The sequence below is a fragment of the Balaenoptera physalus genome (genome assembly GCF_965194825.1).
Source record: "Balaenoptera physalus genome assembly, chromosome: 13".
Lineage (NCBI taxonomy): Eukaryota > Metazoa > Chordata > Mammalia > Artiodactyla > Balaenopteridae > Balaenoptera > Balaenoptera physalus.
Genome location: NC_138892.1, coordinates 4,571,524 through 4,596,253, shown reverse-complemented (window position 1 = coordinate 4,596,253; position 24,730 = coordinate 4,571,524). Strand labels below are relative to the sequence as shown.

General features: G+C 50.1%; 1 long non-coding RNA gene across 1 annotated transcript; it reads left to right on the top strand.

Moving 5' to 3' along the window:
* Window positions 1-9,178: 9,178 nt before the first annotated feature.
* On the top strand, window positions 9,179-16,810 carry LOC309641836. The gene is made up of 2 exons (XR_014252783.1): window positions 9,179-13,725; window positions 14,222-16,810. It is a non-coding gene; the product is annotated as an uncharacterized lncRNA (long non-coding RNA).
* Window positions 16,811-24,730: the final 7,920 nt, after the last annotated feature.

The following is a 24,730-nucleotide window of genomic DNA, read 5'->3' as shown; positions in this document are numbered from 1 at the left end:
CCCAATCCCTGGGATCTGTGAATATATACTACCTTACATGGTAAAAGAGCCTTCGCAGATGTGATTAGATTAAAGATATTGAGATGGAGACAGTATCCTGAATTATCCATGTTTGCCCAGTGTAATCACATACATTCTTAAAATTGGAGATTTCCTGGCTGTAGTCAAAGAGTCGTGACAGCAGGAGAATGATCAGATAAATGCAACTCTGCTGGTCTTAAAGGTTAAGGAAGGGGCCACAAGTCAAGGGATGCAGGCAGCTTCTAGAAGCTGGAAAAGGCTAGGAAACAGGTTCCCTCCTAGAGCCTCCAGAAAGGAACACAGCCCTGCCTGCGCCTTGATTTTAACCCGGTGAGTGCCACCCACCCCCACCTCCTCCAGTCGTATTTCTAACCTGTAGAACTATAAGATAATAAATTTGTGTTGTTTTAAGGTGCTTACTTCGTTAGTTTGTTATTGGCAACAACAGAAAACCAAGACAATGGGCAAACCTGAGATGAAGGGAATCATGTAAGCTCTCCACTCCAGCGATTCTTTCCCCAAGGTTTATTTTGCAAACAGCCCTAGAGCAGCAGCAATAAGGCAAAGTTCAGCGAAAAGAAAAATCAACCACAACCCATCTGCTTTAATAGGTCTGTTGCTTCATTCCCCGACATCCTTGCACCATAGACCTGGACACCATGCTTGGGTGTATGAGGGACAACAGCATTGATGGTTCATGTCTTTCTCTCTAAACGTCTGGGGCTGATCTCATTCAAAGAGCCAGTCAGTGTTAGAAACAAATGCTGCCAGAGAGCTCTTCTCCCAGGGACTGGTCAGAGAAGCCGCCAGTTCCGATACGAGTGCGTGGCCGCCAACCTCCTCTTCTCTGAGCATTGTTTACTGTCCACAGAATGGCACGTGGGGCTGGGTGATCTCCGAGAACCCACCTGGCCTTAGAAAAGACAATTTCTGGGAGTAGGTCAGGAGTAAATAGCCTCACCTGGGGTGGATGAGCAGACGGTCCAAGGGGCAGGTTCAAAGGCTTCCGCATCCACCCCGATAATCTGTTGACATTTTTTTGCGGTCACGTGAATGTGTCGTCAGCAGCTTCCCAGCCTGACTTACCCCCTTCTTGTGACTCAGGTTCTTGGAATCCCTGTTCCTCAGCCTTCGTTTTCATCTGGAAAATTAAATCCAACCGCCCCCAGCTCAAGACTGCAACAGCTTCTCCAACACTGGGTGCTTCTCACGTGCTACCAAGGCCGAGGAGCCACCTGGAAAGGTTCAACAGCCTTCATTCTCCCCTCCTCTGACCCTTTCCACCGTCCGCCTGACACACGAAATATCTTCTCATCCTCAGCTGTTGGCAGAAACTCTACCTTTAGCCCTCCACTTTATTTTTGAATAGATCTCTGCTAAAACTTCCCCAGAGGGGATGACCTTAAAATTATTATTAGACACTGACACACTGGGGAGAAGAAAGGATTCAGAGGTTTTGAAAGAGGAAGTGCCCGATGGGGTTGGGGGCTGGGGAGATACATAACTAACGTTTCTTGAGGAACTGCTTTATGCCAGAAGATTCACGAATGTGGACAAGAATAATCCTGAGCCCCAGAAGGCAACTGGTGTCGTCTTCTGTGTTAGGTGAGACAAGCAAAAACCAGAGAGGCTGAGTCACACTCAAAAATCACACAGCAAGTTAAACCTGGAGGCCAGATTCGAACCCCGGAGCCAGGAAGGAAGAGACAGCCACCCACACACCATCTGGCATTAGCTCGTCCTTTTTCTAGTTTCAGGAGGGAAGGCCCATTGGAGAACAGACGTGGGATGACAAGTTTTGAAAGGAGAAGCCCTTCTTCATGGAGCTGCAGGGCAGCAGGCTGTTCCTGGGAAGAACAGTTGTACCCCGGGATAAGGAGGAGGGGGTGCTGTGCTAAACGTGGGAGGGGTTGAAATAGGGAAAGAAATTTGATCATCGGAGGGAGACCTGGGACCATACAGTTTGAACCTGGGCAAGTCCCTTCTGCTCCAGAGCCCCGGGCCTCCCATTTGTCAATGAGGAGGCTGAACTGTATGTCCCCTCGGGCCTGTCCAGCCCAGACATGATGCGAGGACAGGTCGGGTGAGCCCGGCAGAGAGCTGGAGAGCCTGCCCTCCTTTTCCCGGCTCTTCCAGCCTCCTGCTCTCAGAGGTCCTGCTGGAAGTTGTTTTCCTTGCCCATGAACACACAGCCTTTGTCCCCTTGGGGCGATAGAAGTTGTATTAGCAACCAACATTGTGTACTACTGCAAAATGCAAAAATAAAATGACGAAATTAAAAAGGTGCTTCACTAAATACCTACAGGATGTGACATTATGTCATCATTATTTTCAATGTGGTAATTATGAAAGTTTCACCGCAGTGGAGAACTCTCAAGTAGTGAGAAGTCTGAGAATTTGGGGTCATTGATAAGAAATCAGAAATGAAGAGTTACTGGCATTTTATCTTATTTAGCAGACGTACCTGCAGGACTTGCTATGTGTCGGGCTCTGTCTTATGACTTTACAAATGTTGACATTGGACCCCGTGACTTAGGAACACATCGTTATCGCTCTTGCACAGATGAGCCAGCTAAGGCCCAGAGAGGTTAGGTATCTGCTCTAAGGTCATCAAAGGCAGAGTCAAGGAGCCAAGTCAGTTCAAGAGCAAAATTATAAAAACCCTTTCAGAATCTATTTTGGAAAAAAAATTACATTTTATAGGGGTACATTCATGTTTGGGATGATGTGAGCAGAGCCTCCAAAAGCAAGAGTGACTGAGGCCAACAAATGCCTGAAAATGGTGCTGTCCTCCCAGACCCCAGCATGGGCTGTGGTCCACTGGGGGGCGGGAACGGGGGTGGGGGAAGGAGAAGGGAGACAGCTCTTCTTTTTTTTTTTTTTTTAATAAATTTATTTATTTATTCATTTATTTAATTTTTGGCTGCATTGGGTCTTCGCTGCTGTGCGCAGGCTTTCTCTAGTTGCGGCGAGCAGGGGCTATACTTCGTTGTGCTGCGCGGGCTTCTCATCGTAATGGCTTTCCTGGTTGCGGAGCACAGGCTGTAGCTGCACGGGCTTCAGTAGTTGTGGCGCGTGGGCTCAGTAGTTGTGGCTCGCGGGCTCTAGAGCGCAGGCTCAGTACTTGTGGCTCACAGGCTTAGTTGCTCCATGGCATGTGGGATCTTCCCGGACCAGGGCTCGAACCCATGTCCCCTGCATTGGCAGGCGGATTCTTAACCACTACACCACCAGGGAAGTCCTGACAGCTCTTCTTAAACACCCAGCAATGGGCCGAGTTCATTGTATCCAGCTCGTTTAACCCCCACTCTAACTGCAGGATTGCAATTTCTTTCTTTTTTAAAAAAATTTATTTAATTAATTAATTTATTTTTATTTTTTGCTGTGTTGGGGCTTCTCTGTGGCATGCGGGATCTTTTTGTTGCAGCGCGTGGGCCCTTTGTTGCAGTGCGTGGGCTTCTCTCTAGTTGTGGCGTGCGGGTTTTCTCTCTCTAGTTGTGGCGAGCAGGCTTCAGGGTGCATGGGCTCTGTAGTTGTGGTGCAGGGGCTTAGTTGCCCCACAGCACTGGAGGATCTTAGTTCCCCGACTAGGGATGGAACACGCGTCCCCTGCATTGGAAGGCAGATTATTTACCACTGGACCACCAGTGAAGTCCCAGGACTGCAATTTCATCATCCCCATTTTTCAGGTGAGAAAACTGAGGCTCAGAGATGCCAAGTGGCTTATTCACAAGGCCAGGGTGCCGCACAGCTGGGATTTGTGCCCCTGAGCCTTGAGGAGAAGGCAGTGATTGTATTTGTATACTTAGATCTCACTTCAGTGGGGTTTTCTTGTTTGTTTTTTTGTTTTTGGCTACTCCGGGTGGCTTGTGGGGTCTTAGTTCCCCAACCAGGGATCGAACCCCAGCCCTTGGCAGTGAAAGCGCCGAGTCCTAACCACTGGACTGCCAGGGAATTCCTCACTTCATCATATTGATATATTTATCTAACACCTACTTTGCGAAGGCTCATTGCAGAATGTTTAGAGCCCAACAGCTGTTCACATCCACTGCTGTCCTTTTCTGATGGGAGTGTTGGGGACAGTGGTACATCCTGAGAGCGACAGGTAAGGGGCTGGATCAGAGAGAAAGTCTGGGCATGTTTGAGGCCCAGCCCCCGTGTAGACTCTCAACCCTTGGGGTTACAAGGTGCTTCACGATGAGACTGGGGTGGGTGTGTTAGTTTCCTGTGCCTGCCGTCACAAATGACCGCAAACTGGGTGGTTTACAACAGAAATGTATTCCCTCACGGTTCTAGAGGCCAGAAATCAGAAACCAAGCTGTCGCCAGGGCCGCGCTCCCTTTCAAGGGAGGAATCCCTCCTGCCTCTTCCAGCTCCTGGTGGCTCCAGGGAGTCCTTGGCTTGGGGCTGTGTCACTCTAGTCTCTGCCTCCGTTGTCACATGGCTTCCACCCCTCTGCGCCTCTGTGGCTCAAATCTCTCTCTACCTCCCTATTATAAGGGCACTTGACATTGGATTCAGGGCCCACCCTAAACCCAGGATGCTCTCATCTCAAGAGCCTTAACTTCATTACATCTGCAAAGACTTTTTCCCATAAAGTCACTCACATTCACAGGTTCTGGGTGAACATAACTTGGGGTGGGGGCACTTGAGGGGCCACTGTTCAACCCCTTGCAGTGGCTTTTGCTACTTTTGTAGGTGAAGCACCTATCCATTCCATCCTCTTCTTACCACGGTCCTAGAATTTCCTCTGGGGCCCACTCAGCCCCCGTTTCAGTCCATGTGGGGTGAGCACTTGACCTGGCCTGCCTGTCAGAAAACAGCATCTCCCCGGCTGCAGTGATTGGTCCAGGGCTGGTCCAGTCGGAGCCTATCCCAGGACTTGGGTTGTCTTCGCAGTGGGGCTGCCTGAGGAGAGCTTCTGACAGCCACCCGGGCAGCAGGAGGGGCGGAGAACGGAGCCCATATAGAGGAGAGCAGGGCTGAGGGATGGAAAGGGAAGCCCAGCCTTTCAGGTAGAGGAGCCAATACCCTCCCCTTCCCACCAGAGCCAGTTGAGAGGCATTTCTGTTCTTGCTTATCCGTGGGTCTGAGGGCAGGTTCACGATGAGCCCTCGCTTAACCAAGGGGGGCATTTGGATGGCACGTTGGTTGTCAGGGCCCTCCTTACCAGAGATGAACTGTAGGCCCTGAGAGGCCTGGGGACCAACCTGTTCATCACACAGATGGGGGACGGAGGCCCAGAGAGGTGGGACCTGCCTGGGGTCCCTCATGGGGTGCCCTCTGACCCTCAAACTCAGCCCAGGCCCTCCCACGCTGACTCTTCCTGCAGGCGGGCTGGCTGTCAATGAACGTGTCTTCCTGCTTAAGCCCAATATGTCCTCCTGCACTCAAAGTGGCCCTGCTGAATCTGCTGCCACTGCTTGTTGACATTGTCTTCCTTCTTGGCGATGCACCAATTCATGCCTCGTTAGGGATGGAGCTCCAACCCTTCATCTTGGGGTTGGTAGTTAGCATTCAGGAGGTCTGTGGGCTTGAGTGGGGAAAAAAATCACATCTTCACTCTCACAAACTTCTATCTTAAATTATCTTTCCTTTCAGTAGCGTTGCAGGCTGCAGACCACAGAAATATCACAAGCCACAGTAATATCTGCAATTTTGTCACCAGCACCCACATAGGACCCAGTAGCAGGTGAGTCAGACTTGGTTCCTGCCCTCCCAGAGCTGCCCTGGGAGCCCAGGGAGTCCCAAGCAGGGATGTGATCTCAGACATGAGTGTATAAGAAGGACCCTGGAGAATTGGTAGGGACTGGAGTCAGGGAGGCCGGTGAGGGGGATGAGGCTGCTGAAGGAGGTCGGGGGAGGGCCAGGAGTCCTGGGCTGGAGTTATCCAGTGGTAACGGGGAAGGGGAGAAGACAGAGTGCAAAGGTCATGAAGAGGTCATGATGGCAGGCCTTGGTGGCCCGTGTCACGTGTAGCCTAAGCCCCTGTCCCTCACCCTGAGGCGTTTCCCTTCCCCAACTTTCGGGACACCACCCATACCTCCACCATCAGCCCTTCCAGGCACTTTCAGAGTCAGATCCCCAAGGCTCCATCCTGGGCCCATCTCCTCATTCCCCTGGCACTAGCCTCTGTCGCACACCAGCGACTGCCCACGTTGCCTCACCTCCAGCCCTCACCTTCCCCGGGCCCAGCAGCCTGCTCGGCAAGCTCTCTTAGATGCCTGAAGGGACACCTAGGCTGTCCCTCTGGTCTCGTCCTCCTGCAGGCCCGCCTCTCAATTGCTCAAGCCAGAAACCTAGGAGTCTTTCCAGACGTCCCACTGCCTCGCTCTCATATCTAATCCATCTGGCGATTTGAACCCCTAAACACTCTCAAGTCCACCCTCTTCACACCATCCCCACTGTCACTACCCTAATCCAAGCCTCTGATTCTTTCACCTAAACTCTTTAACAGTGTATTTGTTGCCTGTTGCTGCGTCACGAACCATCACTAATTGAGTGGCTTGTTGTCTCACAATTGCTGTGTGTCGGAAGTTCAGGCCCAGCACAACTGGGCTCTCTGCTCAGTCTCACAGGCTGAAATCCTGGTGTCAGCCGGGGCTGTCATCTCATCTGAGGCTCCAGGTCCTTTCCCAAGTTCATGTTGTTATCAGCAGAATGCATTTCCTTGCAGCTGTAGAACTCATGGAAGCTGTGCCTTCAAGGCTACAGGAGCTCATCCTCCTGACTTCCTTGTCTTTAAAACTCCTGCTGGGGGCTTTCCTGGTGGCGCAGTGGTTGAGAATCTGCCTGCCAATGCAAGGGACACGGGTTCAAGCCCTGGTCTGGGAGGATCCCACATGCCGCGGAGCAACTAGGCCCGTGAGCCACAATTACTGAGCCTGCGCGTCTGGAGCCTGTGCTCCACAACAAGAGAGGCCGCGATAGTGAGAGGCCCGCGCACTGCGATGAAGAGTGGCCCCCGCTTGCCGCAACTAGAGAAAGCCCTCGCACAGAAACGAAGACCCAACACAGCCATAAATAAATAAATAAATAAATAAAATTTAAAAAATAAAAAAATAAAACTCCTGCTTTGAAGAGCCACCTGATTAGGTCTGGCCCACCTCGGAAAATCTCCCTTTTGATTAACTCAACTGATTAGGGACCTTAATTACAATTACACCTGCAAAGTTCCTTTTTGCCATCTAACATAACATAATTATGGGAGCGATCTCCCATCATATCTATAAGTCTCACTCACACTCACAGGGCGGAGATTATACAAGGCTACTGGTGGTCATTTTAGAATTTACCTGCAATGGACAGCGTCCTCATGGGCTTGACCAGCCTGGAAGGCCTGGCCCCTCCAACCCAGCCTGGACAACCAGGGTTATCTTTCCTATCTGTCTGTCTATCTGCCCATCTATCTATCATTGATCTATCTATTTGACTTTCCTTCTTCTTTCTTTGCTATTCTTTTTTTTTTCTGTTTAATATGAAATATTTCAAATAAACCCAAAAGTAGAGTGACTAGTATAATGGACACTCCTCGTACCTATCACCTAGATTTAAACAATTGTTAATTATCTTGCCATTTTTCTTCATTTGTCTTTTTCCTTAATATTTTAAAGTCAATTTCAGACATGGTGATTGTTCAATCCTAAATGCTTCAATATGTGCCTTGACTTTTAAAAATGGATATTTTTCTCCATAACCACAATACCATCATCATCACCCCTAATGAAATTAGTATTAATCCTCTAATCCTTTCTAAACCTCAGTCACATTTATATTTCTCTTAGAAGAATGTTCCTTACAAGCTGGGTGTTGAGAATCAGGACCAGGGTGATCTTTCCAACATCCAAATGTGAACATGTCACTTCCCTGCTTAGCACTGTGTGCTCTCCCTGGCCCTGGGATAGGGGCCCAAGTCCTGGCCTGAAGGCGGCAGGACCCATCAGGCCCCTGGGTCCCTCTCCTCCCCCCTGCCCTCCTGCTCACTGGCTTTCTTTCTGTTTCTCCGTGAGCCATCGTCCTTCCAGCTGCGGGACCTACACGTCTGCCTTTTCCTCCACCTGGAACTTCTTTGCACCTTCCCATCCTTCCCATCCAGTTCAGCCATCGTTTCCCCAGGGAAGCCCCCGGGAAGCCCCCAGGAATCCCTGAACCAGGTCCAATTCCTGTCTCATCTGATCTCTTGGAACCCTGTTTCTGCCCTGACCCAGTCCTGTGCTTCGGAACACCCACCGCAATTCACAACGACCCACTCAGGGTGTGTTTCGTTGGTTACTCTCTCACCCCCCACCAGCCTGGGGCCCTGAGAGCAGGGACACGTCTGCTTGCCATCAGGTGGTGGTGTAGCTCCACCAGCTGGCCCAGAGCCGGCATATAGTAGGTGCTCAATAAACACATTCTGAGGGAATTCCCTGGTGGTCCAGTGGTTAAGAATCTGTGCTTCCAACCTAAATGTCCATCGACAGATGAATGGATAAAGAAGATGTGGCACATATATACAATGGAATATTACTCAGCCATAAAAAGAAACGAAATGGAGGTATTTGTAATGAGGTGGATAGAGTTAAGAGTCAGTCATACAGAGTGAAGTTAAGTCAGAAAGAGAAAAACAAATACAGTATGCTAACACATATATACGGAATCTAAGGAAAAAAAAAAAAAAAAAAGCCATGAAGAACCTAGTGGCAAGACGGGAATAAAGACACAGACCTACTAGAGAATGGACTTGAGGATATGGGGAGGGGGTGGGGTGAGATGTGACAGGGTAAGAGAATGTAATGGACATATATACACTACCAGATGTAAAATAGATAGCTAGTGGGAAGCAGCCACATAGCACAGGGAGATCAGCTTGGTGCTTTGTGACCACCTAGAGGGGTGGGATGGGGAGGGTGGGAGGGAGGGAGATGCAAGAGGGAAGAGATATGGGAACATATTGTATGTGTATAACTGATTCACTTTGTTATAAAGCAGAAGCTAACACACCATTGTAAGGCAATTATACTTCAATAAAGATGTTAAAAAAAAAAGAATCTGTGCTTCCACTGCAGGGGGCATGGATTCGATCCCTGGTCGGGAAACCAAGATCCCACAAGCCGTGTGCTGTGGCAAAAAAAACCAAAAAACAAAAACAAAAAAACAAACACACACACGCACTGAGTCTGTGGATGCGTGAGTGGACCAGGGTGAGGGTGAGGACTGTGCCATCATCAGAGGAGTTTGCAAGCCCCGCTGGCCAGAGGGGAGTTGATGACAGAAGGGCGTGACCCCGAGGGACAGGGACAGCCATAGGAGTGCTGCTACTCCGGCGGGCAGCAGGGGACACTAGCGGCCCACCGCACCCCCTCAGGACACCCAGCCCCTGCTTCTCCTGATTCCCACCACCTGAGACCCCAGAGCGAGGCCGACCAGAGCTACTTTCATTCTCGCGGGCGCTGCTCTCAAAGGGCGGGATGGCTCTGATGACGGGATTGCAGGCAGTGTGAGTGGCCAGCGGGGTCCGTGTGCCGGCCGGGGTCTCCACACTGTTCTCTCCAGTCCACCTCCGTGTGACAGCCAGAGCGACATCCCCAGACCTGAAGTCTGATCCTGTCACTCCTGCTTCCTTCTCACATAGAATAAGACCCCAATTCTCCACCTCTGTCTACATGGCCCTGTGCGTGATCCGGTGCCTGCAGACCTTGCCGAGCTCTCCTAGAACCAAACCAACAGAGTGATGCCACAGAGAGGGGCCAGAGGGGCCTCCCTCTCAGAGGAGGAGACACTGACCAGGAGATCATCTCGGGGCAGAGGGTTCTGGGCCAGGACGGAGGTGCAGCTGCAGACCTGAGGCAGGAAGTGCCTGGCTAAGGCAGGCCAGGAGGTCTGCACGGGAGACAGAGGACAGGCAGGGCCCATAGCAGTTGGATCAAAGACGGGCTTCTCTCTGGTCTGCACCATATGCTGAAAATATTTGAGTTAGTTGGAACAGAATTGAAAGTCCAGAAATAGACCCACACATATACAGTCAATTTATTTCATTTATTTATTTATTTATTTTTGGCTGCGTTGGGTCTTTGTTGCTGTGTACGGGCTTTCTCTAGTTGTGTCGAGCGGGGACTGCTCTTCGTTGCGGTGTGCGGGCTTCTCATTGTGGTTTCTTGTCTTGTTGCAGAGCACAGACTCTAGGCGCGCGGGCTTCAGGAGTTGTGGCTCGCGGCCTCAGTAGTTGTAGCACACGGGCTTAGTTGCTCCACGGCGTGTGGGATCTTCCCGGACCAGGGCTTGAACCCGTGTCCCCTGCATTGGCAGGCGGATTCTTAACCACTGCACTACCAGGGAAGCCCTGGTCAATTGATTTTTGACAGAGGTCAAAAAGCAAAGCAATTCAGTGGGGAAAGAAAAGTGTTTCAACAAATAGTGTTGGATCAATTTGGACCTTGAAAGGAATAGTTGATAAATTGGACTTTACCCAAATTTAAAATTTTTGCTCTTTGCAAAACAAATAGCCAACAAAGGACTTGTATCTACAACGACGTTTTTCAGCCTTTTTTCACCCCTCCCTCCCTCACGGAGACTTTTTAGGCATTTTTTTTTCCCCTAATTGCCCCCATGAAATTTTAATAGCACAGATACTGCTTCTGTACTGTATGTATAGTCATGCTTTCTGCATAAAAAGGACATGATTTTTTTCACTCCCTCCCTCAGAACCAATTTTCACCCCCATGGGGGCAATACTGCCCCCGTTGAAACTGTACGATCTAGAATATAAAAAGAACTCTATGACTAGACAGTAAGAAGGCAGACAAACCAATTTTCATTCAACAGGCAAAAGATTTGAATAAACCTTTCACCAGAGAAGATACAGGGATGACAAATGAGCACAAGAAGAGAAGTACAACAGCATTAGTCATTAGGGAATGAGCTGTCATGACGAGGTAGCACTGCACACACACCAGGATGGCCAAAATTAAAGATTGACTGTTCCATGTGTCCGTGGGGATGTGAGGAACCAGAGCCCTCATATGTGGCTGGTGGGACTGGAAACGTACGTCCACTTTGGGAAACAATTTGGCAGTTCCTTAAGAAGTTAAACACATGCCTTCCACATGACCCAGCCATTCCAATTCTAGGATTTACCCAAGAGAAATGAAAGCACACGGTCATACAAGAGGTGCACATGAGTGTTCACGGGAGCTTTATGTGTAACAGCTGAAAGAACAAAAGGGAGAAGAACCCATTGTCCACCACAGGTGAATAGATCAACAAATTGTCCATCCTTACAATGGAATACTGCTCAGCAGTAAAAAGGAACGAACTCGATACGTGTAACCACATGGCTGAAGCTCAAAATAATTATACTCAGTGAAAGAAGCCAGGCACCAAAAGAGAGCAATCCATATGACTCCATTCACATGAAATCTAAAAAATGCAATTGCATCCATAGTGACAGAAGCAGCCCTGTGGTTGGCTGGGGGTGGGGTAGAAGGGACGGGAGGACGAAGAGGATAGATTACAAAGGGGCATGAGGGAACTTTGGGGGGTGATGGAAATGGTCATCGTCTTGATTGTAGTGGTAGCTTCACAAATATATATATATATATATATATATATATATACACACATATACATAGATAGATAGATATGTCAAACTTGATATATATGTCAAAACTCATCAGATCATACATTTTAAACATGTGAGCTTTATTATATGTCAGTTATACCTCAAAAACCTGTAGATTAAAAATAGGTGATTCCAATTTTTAAAAAATCCGTATTTCTGATTTTACTTGACAAACGTGACTGACCGGCTGCATGTGCCTTGCCCATCGGCCAGAAGAGAGGACCCAGGGCCCCTCTGGACCCGGCACGGGCTCCCCAGCTGGCCTTGGTCCCCACCTGCCAGTTTTCTCTCCACTTCTCGGCTCCCCGGTCACTGAGTCTGTGGCCTGGGCAGAGCTGGGGGTGGGGGGAGTCACCAGGGAGCTGGGGGTGGATTTTGAGCAGGGGACAGATTTGTTCCTCCAGGCCCTTGTCAGGTGGCCCAGCAAGGCCCCTCTCAGTCTGGCTGCAGCTGAGGGTTGCCAGGGGGGGTTAAGGAGAGCCTTAAATGCCAGGCTTTGGACTTCACCCTAGAACAGTGAGAGCTCCCTTCATTCATGACAGACATCACACCCCAGAATGCAGTATCATCACCCTGTTTCACAGAAGATCCTAGGAGGGGGACCGTCTGATGGGGTGAGGCGCGGAGGGTGGCAGGGATTGTGTGGGAACCCCTTTGGTCATTATTTCTGGGTCTGTGATGCAAAGCCCGGAGCCAGGCTGGTCTGGAGTCGCTGTGAGACAAGCTCTGCCTGCATGCCTTCTCCCCTCTTCCTGAGGGACGCAGGGGACTGGCCTTACACAGGCCTGCCACTCAGTGCTTCAATGGGTCCAGTTGTCGGTAAATATTTGCAGAATTGGCCTACGTGGCTTCAGCCACATCCCTTCCCCTCTTCCCTGCCTCGGTTTCCCCACCTCCAAGGGGGAGGAAGGCTTGATGCTTTCCAGGGGCCATGATATTCCAGGATTCCTTGAGGATGCACCTCCTCTTCACCGCTTCCTCCTCGGAACTGCTAATTGCCGAGATCAGAAACATGACTCCTTGAAGGTCCATCCTGTGACCCAGAATTTGCCCGAAGCTCTGTGCTCTTGTGGTCCAACCAAATCCACTCTGGGGGAACTTTGGGACCCCAGGAATCTTGGGGAGTCAGAGGAATCTTTCACCTTTGACTCCTCACTATTCCTGAGCACTGAACCCATAAGAGAAACGGACCCTATTTCCCTCTGCGCTTTGGTCTCCGGGAAGCTCAAGGCACTTCTCCTTGACTTTAGGAACGATGGAGGAGCTCTCGTATCTACTCCTGGGTCTGCTTCTTTTTGAGCCCTAAGGAATGAGGTGGGATGTCTAGACTCACATGTCCACGTTGGGTCCTTCCTGCTGCCACACGGAGGAAGCAGCAGAAGCAGGAGGGCCTGGAAGGAGTTGATCCGGTTATCCCAGGAGAGATGGAGAGAGCCAAGGCAGCATGAATTTCAAGTTAAGCCTTGTATATGCCAGAATGACTTCCCTAAACCTCAGTATGTAAACATTTCTTCATCATTAATTAAAACTATTTTACGACTGCGTTAGTATAGACACAAATATATCAAAGATATACGCTAAAATATTTTCCTCCTCCAAAAGCTCGTTCTCTTCCTTCTGATTCGAATAGAACCGGGGTAAGTCAGCCTGGGGGATCTGGCCCATTCCCAGCACCGCCACCACCCCGCCCGGTCCCTGTCCGAACCGCGCGCGGGGCGCCGCCAGGGGGCGCCCGACACCAGCGCGCGGCCCCGCTGACAGCGGGAAGGAGACAAGGGAGGGGCCAGCGCTCCGCAGGCAGGGCGGTACTCTGGGGGCTCCGGTCCATTCCCTACAGTCCCCGCTGCACCAAAAACCCACTCCATGCACCTCATGGCCCCTCTTCGCCCTATAAGACCCAGTTGAGGTACCACCGCCTCCAGGAAGTCCTCTGGGCCTCTGGCTGGGCCAGGCACCTCCCTTGAGCTCCCAAAGCGCCCTGGGGCCCTGTCCACACTGTCAGTCACTGTTTCCTTCTCCCAAGACAGTGGACGGTGAGTCCTCAGGCAGGGATGCGCCTGGGTCACGCATGACCCCAGTATGGCCACTTGGGAAATGGTTTTCAGGTGAATAAATCTGGGAGCTGGGAGGCCCACGCAGCTTTCCTGGGTGGTCGGTGGTGGAGGTCCTGGCCCCCCACCCCACGCATGCTTAGGTGGGCACAGATGCTCAGTAACTGGGCTCCTTGCCTCCAGCCCGGACCCATCACCTCCGTCTGTAACTTCTGAGGACTGATTATTCCTCTTCCAGATCGGGGGAGGCGGGCGGGGGGTGGGGGGGACTCGCCCTCCTAGCCTACAGGCTGCCCTGAGCCTTCCCGCTGGGCGAGCTCTCGAATCCGACGCTCATCGCCCCGCCCCCTCCACGGCCCCACAGCAGACCCTGAGACCCCGACACCCCAGCGCCAGGTCTCCCCTGGACGCGGCCCCCTGTGGGCTCTTCCCTGCACGACAGCTTCCCCCTCCCTGTTTCTCACGCTTTTCCGGCCACATTTCTTGAAAGCTCTGCCCGTATTTCACCTCCTCCTCCCTCTTCCGCTGCTTCCTGCATCCTGGCTAGCAGCCCCTGATCCTCTGAGCCGGCTGGCATAAGGCCCCCGGGCGCTCCCACGTCACCAAATCTAATGTGCGCTCATCAGCCCCGAGCTATGTGGCCTCTGGAAGCACCTGGCACAGCTGGTCATTCTCATCCCTTGGTGTCCAGCACGCTGCACGCTCAGGATTCCGCTGCATCACCCCGAAGCGGACCGCTAGAGCAGACGCCCCTCTCCTCCAGGTGCTGTATTTTGCCCAAAGCTGAAAGCCACCCAGAACTGAACTACCATTATATTACCCACCCGAATGGGAAGCAAAAGGGAACGTGGCAGTCGCTGTCTGTTAAGTGACTGCTTACAGGCTACACGGAGTGTGGATGACATATGCCTTAGAGCAGAGTTTCTCCACCTCAGCACAGTGGACCTTTGGGGCGGGATCATTCTTTGCTGTGTGGGGCTGCCCTGTGCATTGCAGGATGTATATTGGCATTTCTGGACTCTACCCAGTGGATGCCAGCAGCACCCCTCCCCATCACCCTGGTTGTGACATCCAACAATGTCTCCAGACCGTGAGAGGGATTGATTTATTTATGTTTTGTTTTGTTTTGTTTTTTAATGAAGTATAGTTGAACTACAATGTTGTGTTAATTACTGTGGAAGCTAAGCAGGGTGGGGCCTGGTTAGTACTTGGATGGGAGGTTGATTTATTTTTAATAAATTTGTTCATGTGATCCTGGAGGCTTGGTAAGTCCAAACTCTACAGGGCAGCTGGCAGACTGGACACTGCAGAAGAGCAACAGGGAAGAGCTGCAGTTCAAGTCCAAGGCCATCTGGAGGCAGAATTCCTTCTTGCTCGGCAGAGAGAGGTCAGTCTTTTGTTCTGTTCAGGCGTTCGACTGATTGGACGAGGCCCACCCACTTTATGGAAGGTAATCTGCTTTACTCAAAGTCCATTCAATTTAAACATTAATCTCATCCAAAAAACATTTTCACAGAAACATCTAGAATAATGTTTGACCAAATATCTGGCCACCATGGTCCAGCCAACCTGACACATATAATTAACCATCACAAAGGGATGCGTAAAAAGGAACTTCTTATAAAATTCTGAACTTGATTCAGTAGTTTTCTTTTCTTTTCTCCTGTATGAATGCGGCAGAGTTCTTTTGGAACTATTTTATTGTATTGTAAGCGAAAACAACTAAGTATATATGTTCATATGTTAGGAGTCAAGATTTTCAGATAAGAACGTAAGTAACAATTACAGAATCAAATAATGTAAGTGGGAGTACTCTAATGTTGGAACTATATTGGAAATATTGACACAAACTCATGATTTGAAATAACTACATTAGCAATTATTAATGATGATATATAAATATCTTCCTTATCCCCACGTGTGGGCCAGGAGCCTCCTGGTAAACCTGGGCCATCTTGATGAGTCACAGGGCAAGGAAGCTTTTAAGGATCACTGGGGGGGCTTCCCTTGGTGGCACAGTGGTTGAGAATCCGCCTGCCAATGCTGGGGACACGGGTTCGAGCCCTGGTCCGGGAAGATCCCATGTGCCGCGGAGCAACTAAGCCCGTGCACCACAACTACTGAGCCTGCACTCTAGAGCCCGTAAGCCACAATTACTGAGCCCGTGTGCCGCAACTACTGAAGCCCACGCGACTAGAGCCTGTGCTCCGCAACAAGAGAAGCCACCGCAATGAGAAGCCCGCGCACTGCAAAAAAGAGTAGCCCCCACTCGCCGCAACTAGAGAAAGCCCGCGTGCAGCAGCGAAGACCCAACACGGCCAAAAATAAATAAATTAAAAAAAAAAAAAAAGGTTCACTGGGGTCATGTCAAGAGGACACAACAGCTTACTTAAAGGGCCTCCCATTGGCCAAAGGTCTGGCAGTTTGAGCACTAAAAGAAGTAAATTGACTGTGCTTGATTGAAACACGTTGAATCTATGAAATACCATGACTCCATAGTGACACATAAGATAAAAAGTTACCAGGGTTTCCCTGGTGGCACAGTGGTTAAGAATCTGCCTGCCAATGCAGGAGACACAGGTTCGATCCCTGGTCCGGGAAGATCCCACATGCTGCGGAGCAACTAAGCCTGCGCACCACAACTACTGAGCCTGCACTCTAGAGCCTGCGAGCCACAACTACTGAGCCTGCGTGCCACAACTACTGAAGCCCATGCGCCCTAGAGGCCGTGCTCCACAACAGGAGAAGCCACTGCAATGAGAAGCCTGCACACCGCAATGAAGAGCAGCCCCCACTCGCCGTAACTAGAGAAAGCCTGCGCACAGCAACGAAGACCCAACGCAGCCATAAATAAATAAATAAAATTTTTAAAAAATTAAAAAAAAAAAGTTACCATAATATTCCCAGAAGGTGACCCTAATAGAATGTACTTGTGACTCTTATCATTCATTTAATTATTATATTGATAAGGAATACATTTGTTTGAAGACATTTTCCAACTCAAGGCAAAGACTCAATGGAATAATCCAATATTTCGTAATTTCCATTCATTGTAAATTGGGATTTGCTTCCTAATCATCTCTGGGGACGGGCAAATGTGTGTGAGTATAGACAAAATAATTGATGAAAGAGCTAATAATTGTTGAAGCTGGGGGACTGGTACTGGAGGTTCATTGTTCCATTGCTCTACTTTTGTAACATATTTACAGTTTTCCAGGATAAAAATTTATTTTAAGTCAGGAGGATGGATGAAACAAAATTGGCAAAATGCTGATCACTGATGAAGCCAAGTGATACGTATATTCTATTCTTTCTATTTCTGTCTGTGTTTTAAATTTCCATAGCAAAAAAACATCTTTTCTGGGAATTCCCTGGTGGTCCAGTGGTTAGGACTCGGCTCTTTCACTCCTGGGGCCCGAGTTTGATCCCTGGTTGGGGAACTAAGATCCCGCAAGCCGCGTGGTGTGAATCTTTTCTCGGTGTTCACATTTGATAGAGTCGTACATCATTAGAATCTAAGATTTACAAGCTAAGCTCAAATGCTGGGGACGACACCCTTAGGTGGTCACTGCTCCAAGGTACCTTCAGCCATTGGACACGGACCAGGCAAAGACCAGGCTCTCTCCGTGTGTCCCTCCCGACTCCCTTTCCATCTTTCCACCCTGCCTGCGCCCTCGGACCTCCATGGGCTGCATTGATGGGCTCCTTTCTAAAGCCCCCAGTGGGGTTACCTGTCTGCAGTAAGACTCTGCTAAACAAGGAAATGCCCAGGACTCATTTATTTATTTATCAAGTACTCATGATCTGCACCATCTTATTTAATCCTTGCCATTGAGTCCTTGTTATATACATTAGCTTATTTAATCCTTAGAGCAGATCGTGAGGGAGAGATTAAGATCATTTGCAAATAAGACACAGCGCAAGGTACAGTCAACGTGCCCAAGGCTACAGAGACTGACAGCAAATCTGGGGGCTTGAGCTGAATGCCTCCCAGCCTCTGTGGGGCACTATCCAGGGACCCTCCCACCCACCCAGATGTTCACAGAGTCATGTGACCTAGCTTTTCAGGCCTTTTAGAGTGGTGACCATTAGAGGGTTGGGTAGGATGAAAACACGAAATAGAGAATTCATTTGAGAGCTGAGGTTACTGGCAGGGTGTTCAAATTCAGGCACTGGTACCCAAAGGGCAGCGTCAGAAAAGACCAGGTTGGAACTGCTCTATATCTTCTGGGAGAGGCCGAGAAGGGGCTGGGGCTGCGGCCTGCATGTCGATGGAAATGGGAGCAGAGATGGGACAAGGACACAGGCTTCTGAGGTGACCCTGCTGGGGCCTGACTGGCTGGCTGCACTCAGCTCTTCCCTCCAGGCCTCCGTGTCCCCACCAGCCCGCCAGGGGGTGGATTTGGATGTACTCGCAGGCCCCTCCCGGCTGGCCGGGCCGTCCTGGGATGGATGGGACTGGAAGGGGGGCTGAGCAGTAGTCGATCAGGCAGAGGTCTGGAGTCCAGGCTCCCAGTGCCCGGCTGTTCATTCCCCAGGGCTTGGGGAGGCCCCACCCCATCCCCTCCATCCATAGCCCCCATCCCTCCTGAACCCCTGAAACACAGCCTCTGCGAGGCAGAGCCGGCAGCCTGGGGCGCAGGGTCAGTTCGGGCAGGAGACTTGGGGAAAGGCACTGCAGCTGGTAACCCCTGTTTTCTCCTCTGTAAAGTGGGGGTGATGCCCCCCCAAGCTCCTGCAGGCATGAAGGGACGTGATGGAGGGGGAGGAGCCTGGGAGCTGTAAAGTGCCCCCCCGTTCTGCTGTCACCCTCCAGGCTCTGACTCACAGGGTTGACCAGGGTGAGGGGCCACTGGGGAGTGACCGGGTTGCCCGTGGCCATGTGACGGAGAGAGAACAAGCCGACCCAGGCGTTTCAGGGCCCCCCATGCCTGCCAGCCTCCAGATCACACAGACAAGGAGAGGTTAATGTCTAATCTGGGCTCCAGCCTCCAGATCACACAGACAAGGAGAGGTTAATGTCTAATCTGGGCTCCGTTCCAGAGACGGACAAACCAGTTTGTCACCACTCATCTGGAGAAGGCTCACCTCGCCCACCACGAGGCAGGGGAGGTGGTGGGTGGGTGTGACGTCAGAGCACCCCTGACCCTGCTCTGCCCCACAGTACCCCCTTCGGCCTTGGCACCGGGGCTCCAAGGAGCTCCTCCAGGACCCGTGGGTCTGACGGCCCTCAGGCCGCTGTGCCCCGCACGGGACTGGGCAGCTAGCTGGCGGCGCTGGGGGATGTCAGTTACTCTCAGGTTGTAAGTCAGTCCCCGCCACACCCCTCCTGCCACCCTTCCGGTGTCACCGGGTGGGAGAAGCTGCCACTGGCTCCATAAACTCTCTGAAGCCCGGGGATGGGGCCTTCGTCAGAGAACCGGCCTCATAGACCTCAAAGCGGAGACCCCCAGGGGCGGGAAGATCACCAGGGTCTGTCCACGCCTCCGAGTGGCTGGGTGGCTTACCCCAGCCACTCGCCCTCTCTGGGCTCCAGAGCCTCAACTGAATGAGAAGGTCTAAAACTGACGTCTGGATTCCCTCTCCCCTCCAAAGCTGCTCTTCCCAGCGCCTTCCCCGTTCGCTTAAGGGCAACTCCATCCTTCCAGCTCCTCGGGCCAGAGCTTGGGGCCACCCTGGATTCCTCCCTTACCCACACTCTACATCCAATCCCAGCAGCATCCTGGTGGCTCAGCCTGCAAAATACGTCCGCGGTGTGAACACCCCTCCTGCCTGCAGTGATGCCAGCCGGCCGCACGCCTCGCTACGGCTCCTTCCTAGAGGGCGTCTGGTGTGAACCGAGATGAACTTGGCGCCTTCAAAGAGCCACCTCTCTTCTGCTTATATTCATTAAAATGTTTTTTTACATTTTACATTTTGATTTTTATTAAATAGAACATTTTTTATTAAATAAAAAATTTTTATTAAATAAAAACCAAAACCATCTCCACTAGGCTATACCAAATTATAAGGATAATTGAACGTGCTGGTTTCCCCACACCCTCCCTACTGCTGTTATTCTTTCTTTTTCTTTTTCTTTTTTTTTTGGCTGTGTTGCGTCTTCGTTGCTGCGTGCGGGCTTTCTCTAGTTGCGGCGAGCGGGGGCTATTCTTCATTTTGGTGCACAGGCTTCTCACTGCAGTGGCTTCTCTTGTTGCGGAGCACGGGCTCTAGGTGCGCAGGCTTCAGTAGTTGCGGAGCATGGGCTCAGTAGTTGCGACAGATTCTTAACCACCGTGCCACCAGGGAAGTCCGTCTTTTTTTTTTTAATTGAAGTATAGTTCAGTTGCAATGTTGTGCCAGTCTCTCCTGTACAGCAAAATTCTTTCACGGTGGTGCTTCCCTGGTGGCACAGTGGTTGAGAATCCGCCTGCCAGATCAGGGGACACGGGTTCGATCCCTGGTCAGGGGAACTAAGATCCCACACGCCGCGGGGCAACTAAGCCTACGCACTGCAACTACTGAGCCCGTGCGCTCTGGAGCCCGTGCACCACAACTAGAGAGAAGCCTGTGGGTCGCAAGGAAAGATCCTGCATGCCACAACCAAGATCCCATGTGCCACAACTAGGACCCAACGCAGCCAAATAAATCAATTAATTTTCTTAAAAATAAAATAAAATAAATAAAAACTCTTTCACTTATTCATTCATTCATCAAACACTGCTGGGCATGTGCCCTGTGCAGGGCATGGGAGTCACTGTAACAAAGAAGATCCTATCACAGCCCGGGATGGGCTCTTACTCTGGGGTTCGAGGGAGAAAGACACACCACCGGCATGATGTCATCATAGTAGCCATGGCACGTGTGGAGAGCCATGGAAGGAAGCCTTCCTGGAGGAAGAGGGATTTGGGCCGGGCCTTGGAGGACAGGTGGTTTCCATGGAAGAGTGTGGAGCACAGGCAGTCCAAGCAGTGGGCACAACACGTGCCCAGACGGCCTTGGGCAGCCGTCTGAGGGCAGCAGTCAAAATCAGTCTTGAGAAAACGTCAGTTGTTGATACCAAAGCTGGGGGACGCTGCAACAGGCCGCATCTTTGGAGCAACAGAGGGCAAGAGAGAGCGTGGTGAGCTTGGGGACATGCCAATGTTCAGGAGGGGTAGTGCCCCGAGTTGGGGGAGAGAGGGAAGGCGGAGAGGTGGGCGGGAGCTAACCAGCCACGTGAGGCCTTGGATGCCTGGGTAAGAAGCTTGGACTTTATCCTGAGGACGGTCAGGGCCTCTGAAGGGTTTTATATGAGGAAGTGACGCCCAGATTTGCATTTTAGAGATGCCACTCTGGTTTCTGGGGGAGAGGAGACCAAGGAAGAGGCAGGTCTGTGCAGTGGTTAGGGCATGGATGACGGGGTCCCACGAAATGGGTTTAAAATCCTCTCCCTACTTCCTACCTGGGAGACGCTGGGCATGTCTGTCTGTCCTGCATAACAGCATCAGGCACTGTGCTGGGGTTAAAGACAAGGTTCCTGCCTCCACAGAGCTTACAGTCTAACAGGCTCAACCTCTTTGAGCCTCAGTTTCCTCATCTGTAAAATGGAGGTAATAATCATACCTGCCTCTCAGACTGGATGTGATAAATGAGTTAACGTGTGTGAAACACTTAGCGTAGTCCTTGACACATAAGGGCAACTGTTGTTACTACGTTATTAGTCCAGGCAGGAAGGCATAGACAGAGCCAAGTATGTGTGTCATGGGTGAAAGTTGGAGTCCTAAGCCCCAGTACTTCAGAATGTGACTGCATTTGGAGACAGGCTCTTTAAAGAGGTGATAAGGTGAAATGAGGTCATTCGGATGGTCCCTGATCCATATGACAGGCGTCCTTATGAGAAGAGGCGATTAGGTCACAGACACACAGAGGGAGACCATCTGGGGACACAGGGAGAAGGCGGCCACCTGCAAGCCAAGGAGAGAGGCTCAGAAGCAACCAGTCCTGCTGACACCTTGATCTCAGACTTCTAGGCTCCAGAATTGTGAGAAACTAAGTTTCTGTTGTTTCAACCCCGCCTCCTCCCCGCCAGTCTGTGGTATTTGTTACAGCAGCCCTAGCAAAGTAATAGCCTGTGCCAGGCAGCGGGAGCAGGACCAGAAAGGAACAGATGGATTTGAGTCACTTGGGAGACTGGTGTGGCCAGCACGTAGTAGGCATTCAATAAATACCTGCAGAGTGAGGCTGGATTCTACCTGAGCGGGCACTGAAAGGGAGGCCTCTGATGGCCTGGAGAAGGAGGGTGAAGGTCTGGAGGCTCTAACTCCCCACACTGCCCAGCACCCCAGTCGTGTTCACCCCACGACCGCACTTCACGCCTCTGCTCTGCCAGGGGGCACCTTGAGTACCCCCAGTTCACTGAGAAAGAAACTAAGGCTTTGGAGAAAGAACCAGAGCCAAGGCCCTTCAGGGCCCTGCTGGGGCTGTTCTGCAGGATGGGGGGGGGGGGGGAGAGGAGTCTGGGGCACGCGGAGAGAGGTGAGGGCTGCTCAGAGCAACCTGGAGCTGGCGGTTGATGGGTGAGCTCCTGGGGGCTGGGGTTTCTTTGCTCACATTTTGTTTTGTTTCATTTTGTTTGAAAGTGACTAAATCTCACCGCAGCTAAAAGCTTGGCTTCCAGGACTTCTCAGATGTGGCCAAGACTAAGACCAAGTGTTTGCTGGGGTGACATCAAAAGAAAAGAGTTGTGGAAACCGGCTCAGGCCTCTCTGGCCTCTCTGGCCCTTGGAGAAACATTTCTGGGTCAAGAATTTCCAACCTATAAACTCCCCATGTTTCAAATTCAAAGGAGGTCTGTGCAGGGCTGGGTTTGTATAACCTTTCCCATCACAGAACTTCCTGCTCCGTGGCCTCCTAGCAAGCACGTAGTCCAGGCCAGGGTTCAGAAAGATGGTCTGATGGATTGAAATACACAAACGGATTTAAAGTCAGATGGAACTAACATAGTGCTGTAGTCGATTATACTTCAAAAACAAAAAAACTCATAGAAAAAGAGATCAGGTTTGTAGTTACCAGAGGTGGGGAGTAGGGGCTAGAAGGATCTGGATGAATTCAGTCAAAAGCTACAAGCTTCCAGTTATAAGTTAAATAAGTACTAGGGTTGTAATGTATAACATGATAAATATAATGAACACTGCTGTATGTTACCTATGAACGTTGTTAAGAGAATAAATCCTAAGAGTTCTCATCACATATATATGGAATCTAAAAAAAAAAAAAGGTCTGATGAACCTAGGGGCAGGACAGGAATAAAGACACAGACGTAGAGACTGGACTTGAGGATACGGGGAGGGGGAAGGGTAAGCTGGGACGAAGTGAGAGAGTGGCACTGACATATATACACTACCAGATGTAAAATAGATAGCTAGTGGGAAGCAGCCGCATAGCACAGGGAGATCAGCTCAGTGCTTTGTGACCACCTAGAGGGTGGGATAGGGAGGGTGGGAGGGAGACACAAGAGGGAGGGGATATGAGGGAGGGGATATAGCTGATTCACTTTGTTATACAGCAGAAACTAACGAAGCATTGTAAAGCAATTATACTCCAATAAAGATGTTAAAAAGAAAATTGTTTTCCTACTTCTTTAATTTTGTGTCTATGTGAGATGATAGATGTTCACTAAACTTATCGTGATCATCATTTTATGATGTACGTAAGTCAAATCATTATGCTGTACACCTTAAACTTATACAGGGCTGTACGCCAATTATATCTCAATAAAACTGGAAGTAAAATATTAAGTCAGACGGAAGACTCAGGGCCCTGGAATGGGCCTGATCAAAAGGGGAAATTTTTTAAAAATTGGTATTTGCAAAAAAAATGTTTGGAATGTCCACATGGGACGTTTGGGCTGAAGCATTGGCAAGTGTCAGGGCCTCTTTGGCACCCCAGTTTCCCTCCACTGACACCAGCGTGAGTGTCACCCAGGCAAACGGCTCGTATCTCCTGCGCTTTTCCCTTCTTCAGAATCTGCCAAACAAAAGTCAGCACTTTGAAGTGGAAACTTGTTTATAAATCCAAAACTTTTTTTTGCAGAATGTTTCTGGGCCTCAGTAGATTATTATTTTAACTTTTTCCCCCAAATATTTTCTCCATATTTGGGCAAGGCAAGAGGCTAAGGATTTTTCTTTGTGTTTTCATAAGAAACTGCAGTGTCTTGGAGAAGACAGTGAGTCCCTGCCTGCTTCTTCTCTCTCTCATGGGGGATTCTGGGCTGAGCCTTCAAGGTCAGCTCTGCTGGCCTCTGACAAACTCTGGTTCACACACACACAGTCGCTGGGCAAGAAATGTCAGTCCATAAAAATTCCTGGAGGAAAACCCCACCCCTTGCTCAAGAGTTCCTTATCTCGGGGCATTTTCTGTTCCCTGGAGATAAGGATCTGTTCTTCCACTCTTGGCAGGTCAGAGCTGAGAGGCCATCAAACCCCCGCCCCATTTTACAGAGGGGAAACTGAGGCCCTGGGAGGGGATCAGTGCGTTTGTGGCTGAGGATAAAATCTTTTTCTCCCAACGCTTTTACTTTGAAAAATTTCAAATCTATAGGAACGTTTCAAGAAGAGTATGGTGAACATTCATACTTACCAATTGTTAACATTATGCTACATTTGCTTTGTCTCTTATTTTCTCCCTGTTTCTCTCCCTAAATATGAGTGTGAGTTTCAGATATCACGACGCCTCACCCACAATAGTCCAGCATGCATCTCCCTCTACAGAACAACAATAAGGTGGTCACACTCAGGAAGTTTAGTGTCTAATCAATATTATTATCCAATACACATTCCGTAATTCAAATTTCTCTCTTTGTCATGCTAACTACCACAGTGTTCATAGAGCTTCTTTGTTTTTCCCCAAGAATTCAAGGGTCACTCAGTGCCTTTATACAATAGTTGTTATGTCTCCTTCAGTCCACAGCAATTCTCAGCCTTTTGTTTTGTTGTTTTGTTTTTGCTTTTGCCTTTTATGACAGTAACATTTTAAGAGCATCCAGGCCAGCTGGTTTGCAGAAGATCCCTCAGTTTGAATGTGTCTGATTGTTTGCTGT